Below are 12,312 nucleotides of genomic sequence, written 5' to 3'. Positions count from 1 at the left end.
TGCAAGAGGATTAGTGAACTTTATATTTGCTAATACAAAACGAACTAATAACTTATTGAAGCAGTAAATAATTTCCAATACTATAACTCAGTTGGTATCCCGATCATTCATATTACCGTGAAGTTGTTATTTACCGCCTGTTCCTGAATTTTTTTGTTATGCGAGTAAATATTTAATTTTCTTCTTAGTATCAACTTATCGTAGCGAATACTATAGACTAGCGTAGACTCAAGGCTTCGGAATGAGCAAATAATTGGTTTTCTTTTTCTTTTCTTGTGTAATGTTATGTATAAATAACAGTTTTCCACGCAATATCATCGTGTATCTGACCGTCAATTTATTTAACGTAGTGGCTACCGATTTACAATCTTTCGAATCGGAGGTAGGTACTGGATTTTCATGTCAGGTGCTTATGGCTGATAAAGTCGTACACTAAGGCTTTGACCCCACACTATTAAAAAATAGGGGTTCCCAAAGTAACGCTAAGACCTTTAAAGGGGGAACGGGCCATCGGTGTAGTTAAGTAAATAAATACTGCGACCGCTAAGAGAATAAATACATTGCAGACTGCTCGATAAGACCAATAAATAATCTGGACTGGTCTAAAGGGGGCGCTTTTAAAATAAGTAGGGAATGTGTATGTTAATATGTCACCGTAAAATTGTGAATTCCGTCAGATTATAATCTGACGTAGTTAAATTACAATCTAACCTAACCCACTGTTAGTTTACAATCTAACGCGTTATATTATAAACTGACAGAGTACACAATTTCACGATGACAAATATAACACAAGAACCCCAATGTTGACCTTGATTTGCTGTCGTCCGCACATTGTTAAAGGTCTTTAATTAAATAAATAACCCTAGTAACTTCCACTGTGGCGATTAGTATAAAGGATTCCCACTCAATTTCACACAAAGGACTCCCTTTTGGTCCTCACAATACATTCCCTTCCCAACATACCGCCTCAATTAGAATAAACGATTTCTCTAAGCACTTTACTGACCAATATCAAACAATCGGGGCGTCCCAAAGCTATTATGTCAACGAAATATGAACAAATAAACTCCATTCTAAGAACGTAGCTCCAATATTCCTATGGCTAATAATTTTCGCCACTTGTCTTGAACACGCAATGTAAATGAGATGGATACAGTGGGTTTGCTCCTTTTAACAACTCGTGTAACCCTAAGGCCCAGAACAGACGGTGAAACGCAACTGCAACGAAACTGCAACTGCTAGTTACTTTTGAGTTGCATCTAAGTTTCTGCCATAGCGCCCGTTGAGAGACCACACATGACGCGACCAGTTTGAAACTTTCAGTTTCAGTTTCATTCATCAGAATCATCAGAAAGTTTCAGTTTCGTTGCAGTTGCGTTTCACCGTCTGTTCTGGGCCTAAGTGGTCGCATGAGACCGCGATAACAACTGATTTATATCGTGTCTCGATTCGCTGGTATTTGAAGGGTTAATAATGCAAGGGTTAATAGCTTCTACGCCACTCACAACGTCAACAAGTTGTGGAACTTTTATAGACCATTAGCACATCAAGCTATACAATGTATTATCGCATGCAGGAAGTGCTATTTCTGCAAAAACATGTAGAGTTTGATCTTCTACTCGCTGAATATTCTTGAGGATAAAATATTGTCATAAATACTTACTAAATCCGAGTTACTAAATTACTTTTATTACATGAACCTATGAAGAAGGCGGGATGGATGCGGGCAGCGCAGGACTGAACTTGCAGATAGTTTTATAATTTTGAACCTGCTAAGTTCATATTTCTACTGTGACATTGCTCTTTTTGTCCAATAAGAGCACTTTCATTGGCATTCTACAACTTTATATTGAGCTAGACCTTCACAAGACACATCGATATGGCGCAAAATTGGCAAAAAAAAACTTTAGGAAAGTAGAGGTATTAGCATTTTGGTGATTTTGACAGAATCATAATCGGGCACTGCAGTAATTTGAGATACATTTTATGTCAAAACAAAATCTCCATAAAATTAGGGTTATCGTTTTAGCGGTCATTAGTTGGCGCCACTGTAGAGTAAGGTCACTGTCAATTTGCTAAAGATAGTGTCGACAACTGGTGAACGCTGAAGCGGTAGGACTAGTATATGCACTCATCAGTGTATTACTATGAGTTTACATTAGCTGTCATCTCGCATCATCTCAGCAATAGGACGTCCACTGCTGAACATAAGCCTCCCCCATTGCTTTCCATGTTGCCCGGTTGGTAGCGTGCTCGCTAGCGACTGCGTAAAAAAATGACATTAAATGTATGACATACTAGCTTTTGCCCGCGGCTTCGTTCGTTCGTTCGTTTCAGCCAAATGACGTCCACTGCTGGACAAAGGCCTCCCCCAAGGTTTTCCACAATGAACGGTCCTGCGCTGCCGCGTGAAATTTAGTTTGTCACAGATCGTCATAAATTATAGCCTAGGTATATGTAATTCTGGGTTATAAACAATAATACTGTAAAGTTTCATCAAAATCCATTCAGTAGTTTTTGCGTGAAAGAGCAACAAACATCCAGACATCCAAACTTTCGCATTAATAATATTAGTAGGATTGTGCAGCAGCCGGCCTTAGCGGCTACTTTCAAGAAATAAATAATAAATAAATAAATAAATATCTTTGGACAATCTCACACAGCGCCATCTAGCCCCAAAGTAAGCAATTAATATGCTTGTGTTATGGGTGCTAGCTTAACGGATATACTACTTATATACTTTTTTTTTTAAAATACATACATAATATACATAGTACACCCAGACCCGTCACAGAAATTAAAATTTATCATTTCAATTTCTGCCCGGCCGGGAATCGAACCCGGGACCTCTCGACATAGTAGTCCGTTCTGAACCACTACACCAAACGGCCGTCCTATAATATAGAAATAAAATCTTCATAGATTTTTTGACGTACTCGCTAGCGAGCACACCTAACATAAACTCATGGTAAGCACACAGGTTGGTGCCACTGTAGAGTATGGTCATGTCAAACGCCAGTAGTGCTAAGTCGTTGAGTCATGTCATTCGTCAGTGCTGCCAACAAATAACAAATAGCCTTCATTAGGTTGAAAAGGTTTGACGTTACATTAGAATTTCTGTATTAAATTCTGTGGCTATCAGACATTGACCCACATAATAAATATTTTAAAATCCCTATGCCTTTTTAACCCTATCAAAATTAATCTTACTACGCCGTCGAGGTTTACGATCAAGATTAATCAGTAGAACCCTGATAAAAAGTCTCATATTATGTTGCTCGTACTACCCTTGACTGATTGGGGCTTCATAGAACCCTCGCCGCGACGCTGCTTATTGAGAAAATTTCATTGAGATTATTCTCTCTGTATTCGCACATCAGAGACCAAAATTCAATTTTAAATTTGATTTGAGGTTACTTTAGAATCTTTCTAGAATTTCGGTAAGGTCAATCAACCATACGTGGTATTGAATAAAAAAGTAAATAAAGAATACTGCTACAGATGTTTTCAAAGATAATAATGAATCGATATGTCGTATAAAATGTTTTAAAAAATTAAAACAATTGCTGCTTCTACTTAAAAGTCTTTAGCAATCTAAACGTTCAATGCGAAGTTATTTTAAAACTGATTTTTTCTTCGAAGTTGGATGAACTTTTGTATAACCAATGAACGGTACCAACTCAAACAATGACACCATCAAAATATTGCACTTGCCGCTTAATTTCTTCGACAATTCAAAAGCTGTTGTTAAAATAAAATTTCATTCGAACTTTGCTCCATTATTTGACGCCTACAAAAGCTCGCAGTACAAAACGGAGCTTAAAAATAATAAACGGTCAAGCCCCAGAGCGATTGTTGGCGTGGTTCCGTAAATTTGCCTTGAAATATTAACCTTTGGAACTTTTAAATGTTTAATTTATACTTTTATTTGGGTAAACTAAAATTTATCTGTTGTCGGATAGTCAGGCAAAATTTCAGGCCAACTTTCAGCGTGATAAAAGTTCTTTGGAAGGTTATTCATAAGAATATTTTTTTAAACAAAATATTGTACATACTATAAATATGTAACGTTCAGCTGGACGTGAATCACTAAAATAAAAGCTTAACCTAAAAGCTAGCCAAATGATAACTTCAGCATATCCACTTATCCACTTCCTAACTGTTTCAGTGGGTCTGTAACTCAAGATCTGCCTCTAAAGTCAAAGGTTATTGGTTCGAGTCCCATTGGAAGCCGATACTTAGGTCATTTATCTACGGGGGTCTCGGAAGAAACCAAGTCTTATTTATTATGTTTACTAGGTATTGGTTTGTAGCCAAAACCCCAACAGTTTTCACTTCGCCGGTTATATAACGAAAAGCAGCTTCGCTTGACTGGACATGAAATTTAATTACACAGCTACCAATATTTTATAAGCAGTATTTATTATTAAGTTACGCGCGCGTTATTAATTATTGATATATTTGCGATAAATATCGCTGTCTCAATTAACGAAAACGTAGTCCAATAAATATTCCAATATCTGCATTGTAAAAGGGTATAGAAGAAAATGGCCTTGGCAAGAATTATCTACGGCCAAGTGAAATACTGTTTGGAGGCCAATAGCCCGGAATATCCTTGAGTATCTACCTAAATAAGGTCTAAATGTCGTAACCGCAGTCCCGAACACAAATCACAATGTATGTAGGTATGTATGTATGTATACGCTTTAGAGCCTCAGCACACATGCTACTTTACTATCGGCGATTGAGTCGCTTTTTAGGAGCTAAAAGCAGCGATCACACCACACACTTAAAAATTACAAACGCAACGATTTAGTCGCTTTTCTGAAGCTCGACGCAGCGACAGCAATTACCAAAATGCACGATTCCGGTACTAAGTCCGAACGCATGAAGTCGTGAAATCGCAATGCTGCGTCGATATAGAGTCGCTTAAACGCGCGTTTTCGTTGACCACGTCCGAACACATGAAGTCGCGAAATAGCGATGCTGCATCGATACAGTCGCAAAATGGCATCGGCCATTTTGCAACTTGCCATTTTGCAATACTTTTAGCATCATGCTAAAAGTATCATGTCTGCTAGTGCCCTTAATGTCACCAATTTCGCTGGAGGATCTCTGAAAATACTCCTCCGCTAATGACTGTAAACCATTTGTGATAAAATCTACACGACACGTCATTGTCATATGGGCCTAACAAATGCTGTTTCGTAGCGCCATCTTTTGGGGCACAAAACATGCTATTCTTAACTCCATCTCCCGATCTCTAAGTATCTTTTTGAATGGCATGGTTGAATGTTATTTTATTTTTTCAGACCAAATCTAGTATACCGGGTGAGTAGGTTTTATGCTGGAAGTTGATGTCGTTTATACAGCGCTTAAGTTAGTGGCAGTGATGCACTCAAAAATATTGTCGCTTTAGTGCTGCTTTTGAATCGGGTGTATTTGCACTGAGTTTGTTTCAATACGGAAAACATTTTAGTGTCACTGATGAATATTATGAAAAAGAGTCAGGTCTGGGTTTGGTTTTTAAGCAAATATTTTTGGTCGATGTATACTTTACTTTCATTACTTTCATAATGTGCATTGAAATGTTTACTTCCGTTTTGTTTGTTTCAATCGGTCGGTTTTTATGGACTTTGACAGATTTTTTTAAACATTTTTGACATCAATAGGGGTTGATAAAGTCTGACAATAGGTTTGTAACTGCAGACGTAACAGTATCATTGTTCTTCTTTTATGTTATGTTGGGCTTCAAAATTACCTCATCTGTACTATGTTTCTGAGCAAATAAATTATTTCATATTTTCATTTCATTATAATATTTCTGAGTAAATTAAAGCCAACTTTTTCTCTCCAGCAAAATTAATATATAAATCAAGCGGAGCGTCATGAACTCATGGCAGAATTTAAATGGGCGGAGTTGACACACTTTAAAATGGCTACTTCTGAGAATTTTCGCAGTCCTTAATGGACGTACGCGTGTATTTATTTTGTGTGTAGTACATTACTGTGAAGGTAATAAAAATAAATAAGCTAAGCTTTTGTAAGACAAAAGTTTAGATACAAGCTGAATTTTTTCACAAAATTCGGTAATTTTGTGAGAAACGCGGTCGTTAATAATATTTTAATACAATGCTGATCATAATCAAACTTGTCTAATTAAACAGTTTTCAAATATCTTTTACTATATGAAAAAATATTATTTCTAATTACTAAGTTAAATAGTATTAACAAAACTATGACTTACCAGAAGCTCGACTGCCGATGTCCAATGTTCACACTAAAATGAACTATTGTGGTGTAGTATTGTTTCAATTAATTAAAATCGAGGCGTGGAAAACAATGATGGTCCCTTATGACGTCTTTGGGGGCCGTTAATTGGTTAATTTGAGGATATAATTAGCAAATTAGAACAATTGGTTATTAATATAACGCCGCGTGGGTGGACCGTCTCCTATGTAGGGACGACCTTGGGTAGGCTGTATTGTACGACTATAGAACCCTTGTAGGGCCTGTTAGAGAGCAAAGGGTAAAGTGGCCAAGAAGATCAATTTAGAAATTATTATAATGTTTATACATACAATAATAATTACTGACTTTTTCACTTTATAAGGCTGAGTTGCACCACCTAACTTTGACCGTAACTAAACGATATCCGGTGTATTTTGTATGGAGTTTGACAGATTTTTGACGTTTGTTAAAATCAAAATAAGATGGTGCAACCCAGCCTGAGTATTTTCTTACAATACTTTGAATGCAAATAACAAGAGTAAAAATGACCTGAATAATAATCTAGGATGAAAACACAATGTCTTTTTTGTGGTGTAATTAGAAACATTATGGCATTTTACATAGTTTTATTATGTGCTATTTTGCAATAAGCCTATCATGATGGCTACTTTACAACTAAGGTAGGTACAAGGTTTCAAGTCAGAATCAAGTAACCTGTAATTCACACAATGTATTGTAATTAGATGGGTATTTACAATAATAATTATTATTTATTAACGTTAGTAGAATTACAGTCTATTGAATATACAGAAAAAGCCACCGTAAAAGTAGACTTACGTTATACCAAAATCTGATTTTTATGTATAATATTTGGGCAATAATTAGAAGTATTTTCAGTTTTGACAGTTCCAACTCTTTGCCAGGCAGTTTTTTTAGGGTAGCTCCCAAAGTTACGATGATCCGAACTTCATAATTCACCAACATTATATCCTATATTGGGAGCATATGCTAACAAACTTTCAGCTTTTATAAAATGACGTAGGTCTGACGTTCACTAGCTCTTAGTCTATTATAGCTTACTCTTTAGTTGTTAAATTTTCATAGCATTTAGAGTCTCTTCTCAAACTAAATTTATAAATAACTTGAAAAAGTCGAACTGCCTAATGCAGGATTCCACTGAAGTAGCTCAGCCCAGTAAGCGAAAGGTCTTGGGCTCAGTTCAAAGTTTAGGCAGTTCGATTTTTTCCAGTTTTTTTAATTTAGTTTACAGTACATCCCTACTAATTAAATTCACAACATAAAAGAAAGTAGGGGCTACTGGCATAGCAAAGGCAACATCCGACTTAATATGATGACACGATAACAAAAGTGACAAAACTCTCTTTCATATTTTTTCATAAAGCCATTGCTACCTATCTTTTGAGGTAGTCAGCCAATTCTTGCGAATATAATATTTATTCAGATGTTTGTTCTGGAACGATCTAAGTGTAAGATTTTAAGATTACTACGAAAACGTATCATCAAGTTCTCATAATCTGCTTACAGCCTATCACTAACACCACCATGCCCCCAAATCGGTCCCCAGACACGCAACAGGGTGTGCCTAACATACCATTCCGCCCAAGGACTCCAAAACGAGTCACATGTCACGTAATGTAATTATAACACTGACAGTAAAAAAGTTAATAAATTACAAAGGACAATTTGCAACTCGCACAGTTACAATATAGTGGGATTTGCAGTTGGCTCTCTCCCAAGGCATTTTTACGATCAAGTGTATATAAAATAAGTTTATCTACGTTGTGTTTGGCCCTTAATTTCAAGCTGAATGGAATGGATCTTTATCTTTTGTACTGTTTTAACCTCGATCGATACCTCATACGACGACGCTGACGAGGACCTCGTAAAGGTAGCGGGAAAACGCTGGATGCAGGTAGCCACCAACCGGCCATTGTGGAAATCATTGGGGGAGGCCTATGTTCAGCAGTGGATGTCCTATGGCTGAAATGGTCATGATGATGCCTTTTTTCACTACTCATGGTAAGCCCTTCTCCTTTTAGACCCCATGAGGCTTTTCTTCGTTGGCTATGATCTGCTACATTTATCATTAGTACCCATAATATAGCCTCTTTGAAAGTACACTACCTACCTATAAATGGATTGAAGTATCATCAAGTGTAAAAAGTAAATGGAAAAGTAAATTAGCGCTGTTAAAAAGAGGTGACATAATTTATTATAATTATTGCGTGATGGAAAGATTTTTGTACATACTTTTTGACAACATTATTTCCAAAGGACCTGAAACATGCCACATATGTTTTTACTCCAGCAAATAACAAAATTTACTCTGCGAAAGGCAGTGGGATAAAGCACAAAACTTCTAAACCTACAAAAGCTAGACTTACCCCTTTCAATCAATATTTTCACCCTTTACAGTACCTGGTCTGCCCAAAGATTTATTTTGTGTAAGGGTAACATCACACTAACGACAGAATAGGGATGTTTCCTGGGTAAAAAAGCAAGAGTTTGAATTGGTCCGTCAGTTAACTTATCAAAATACACTCGGCACGTATTTTTCACTTTTTATCAAAGTAATTAAAATTTTAAGAGATAAAGGGCGCCAAAGTTCAAAATAAGAGGCCCGTGACATCAAGGAGTGCTTAAAAGTGTAGTACTTTGTGACGTCACGAGGAACTTCAACGCAACATAACTTCGTATTGACTTGTTTGATTGATAAATAAAAAATATGTGTAACGGACTAAGTTTGAGGCTAGATAGCGCAGTATAAAATGTTAGAAGGAATATAAAAGTTACCCAATGACGATAAATAGCGCTTTTTAGACACGTCTTATTTATTTATTGAAATTTATTTGTCACATATCGTCACAAATTATAGCCTATATGTTAATATGGGTTATAAACAATAATACTGTAAAGTTTCAACAAAATCCGCTCAGTAGTTTTTGCGTGAAAGAGTAACAAATATCCAGATATCATGACATCCAGACATCCAAACTTTCGCCTTTATAATATTGAGTAGGATCTCTTTCCATAATATGAGCTCTCAGTTTATCTCTCTTTCTCTCTCACTTTAGTATACATTTTCCTGTATATCACCATTAACCGATCCCTTCAGTAAAGTATCATTTTAGTCCCGCAAGTGAGCTGTGTTCCTAAGGTTTTAGCCCACGTAAGCCCGGCCCCACGTAAGTAAAGTCAGCAGTTACGTTGTAATAAATCCCTTGATTTACAAAGATATATCTATATTATGCCAGGACAGTGTTGCCATAAGTCGATTCGAAATCTCTTTGTGCCTGGATATAACTTTGTGAAAGTTGGTAGGTATGGTAAAACAAACCTAAAAGAGGGTAAAAATAAATTTAAAATTGAATTACCCGTGTATTATAATTACTTTGGTTTTTTTAATGATAATAGTACAGGTTTAAAAACAACAGAGACCATGTCTGCGCAAATGTAGCATAGGACTTGCTTGATGAACCGATGACCTCAAAAAGATAGCTTGAAATGTAGAACTTTGTGATTAAAATTTCTATGCAATAATTATGTAATACGTACAATATTTATAAATATACTTAATGTTACTTGACTGTTACACAAAATTTAGAACAACATTCAATACCTACACAATCTAAAGTACAACGATAAAATAATTAACTGACACAAACATTTACACACTAGAAATAGGATTTATTTGAAACATCTAGTTCAATTACTTAGTACAAGTTTAGTTTTACTTTCTAAAACATTTTCCCGAGGCGTTAAAGTTTGTATCCACTTTGACGAATACACGCATAATCTAATTACTTACTTTAAAAGACGTTTAAAGGTTAAGCAAAAGAAAAATCTAAGTAAGAAAAGCCCAAAAAGTCCGCTGCTGACACAAAAATTCAGCTCTTAAACTTGTAAGTAAAATATCTAATAAACATTTCAGAGAGACCTTACTGCTAGCACGTTGCAAAAGTAAGCACCACTTAACCCTACAGTGGTCGCGCGGATTACACCCGTAATCCACTTGTGCAAATTGTCGAATATTTTGAAATCGGTCAACGCGATCGTTTTGATACTTCGTGTACTTTAAGTTGCATAGTCGAAGATCACAATTATTGACGTGTGAGCGCCAGGTCGCTTGTGGAAGTGTTGCAGGAGCCCCGTAAATGCCGATGGTCTACCCGTGTAATCCGCGCGACCAATTACGTAAGTATTTTTTAAGTTACCTTTTTTACATAATGTGTTTGTTTTTGCATTATTAGTGTAAATTATTGATTTATAATAAATAATTTATATAATATAGAATACGGCATAGATATGTATACATTTGTGTTTTCAATAACATCATTGTATTTCAGATAAAAATCATGAACAACAGGCAAAAAGCACAAATTGCAGAATGGCTAGAAGTAATTGACAATGAAAGCGTATCTTCTGACGACTCTTCGGTTTCTGATGAAGAAGTGCAAATTCTTCCACAAGAGAACCAGTTTCTCAGACCAGTGATTAGTCATCTAACTCAGAACCATCACAGCGGAGTTTTTTAGGTCGCTACTTTGACTGCGGAAGAAATCGCAATCAAAGTAGGTACTGGTAATACTTGTAATTCGTGCAACAAATTTATTTGTCCTTATCATTCCATGATGGCCTGTATCTCCTGTTCAAAATATAATTATAAACAAGTACAAATAGTACTTAATAATTTACTAAACTGCCAAAGTTGTCATTTTCTTGATGAAAAATGATGATTTTTATGTTTTGGTTAATTTATAAAAACTGAGAAGAACTGCTCATTTCTTTGTTTGATTATTTCATTAACTAATACATGACAATAAATATAAAAAATAAAGAAACATGTTTTTATAAAGAGATGTCTTATTTTTTTACTCCATAAAATGGCTTACGCATGTAATCCGCGCGACCATTAACGTAATATTTTAGAGCGCGACCACCGTAGGGTTAAATATGACTTAGCATAAGTCAGAAGAAATCGAAAAATGCTCAGGAAGCACTAGCTTGCAAACGATAATAATATTGTTTCTTTGTATATTTTCGGTTTTTTCTTCTCCCTAAATAAAAGAAAAAAGTTAAACCAAACTTGACACTGGCTAATTGCAAATTAATGTTATTAAAAAACATTAATTTGCAATTAGCCAGTGTCAAGTTTGTTTTTTTTTTATTTGGAACCTTTCACCTTCAAGATGCCAGTGTTTTTTAACTATTCAAGACTTTTTGTCATTTGGAGCTAAACGAGTTTTTTAAAAAAGATTGTATATTTTATTCTCTAAGTTTTACTCGTGGTGTCGTGGTGCAAGAAATTCAATACCTACCGCATCTGTCTGATAAGTATTTTACACGCTTGTCGATATTTCACGCAACAATAAAAGAAATTCGTGAATCGCACAAACTTCCTTGTAATATACGACTGGGTAAGGCCGTGGGCAGAGATGGAAGGTTTTGAAAATTTTGTTTACACTTGAAACTTGTCCATAGACTAATGGATGGCTGTTAGACTCTCACGACTTACTCGTAGATGTTCTAGTCTGTATATTTTTCAATACTCAATACGTTTATTTGGGACAAGATTATGTCCAATGTCTTGTGCATATTTTTATAATCTATTTTTTTTTAGTAACCTTATTATTAGTACCATCCGAGGCAGTTGCTTTTTGTCTTTTTAGGCACATCGGTTCAGGCATGGGTTTGCTACTTCGAGAAACGCTTATTCGAACCCCGTCGATTACTGCAAAAGCATTTCATTCTCAGTTAACAAAGCAACAAGAATTTTTGCTTACAGACCTACACTCTCATAGTGTTTGCAGAATACCAGTAATAAAATACCAGTGGCCGTGACGTGCTCCCGAGGACGTAATGGCCTCATACTGAGCAGGTACCAATTTGGTACAACAATTTTGTTTTGCTTTTGTATTGATTTTTGTTTCTTTTATTTCTGGTACCAAATTATTATTATCTTTCTTTCTTTCCTTTAAATAAGCAGTAATATTTTGAGAAAAGCACCGCCATCGCCAGTCACAGTGCTCGCCCGCTCCGCTCGCAACTGCTGCCTCT

Source organism: Ostrinia furnacalis, unplaced genomic scaffold (genome assembly GCF_004193835.3).
Source record: "Ostrinia furnacalis isolate ACB-3 unplaced genomic scaffold, ASM419383v2 OfSCF0207, whole genome shotgun sequence".
NCBI classification, from domain to species: Eukaryota; Metazoa; Arthropoda; class Insecta; order Lepidoptera; family Crambidae; genus Ostrinia; species Ostrinia furnacalis.
The sequence above is the reverse complement of the archived record's forward strand: the minus strand, read 5'-3'. Positions refer to the sequence as shown.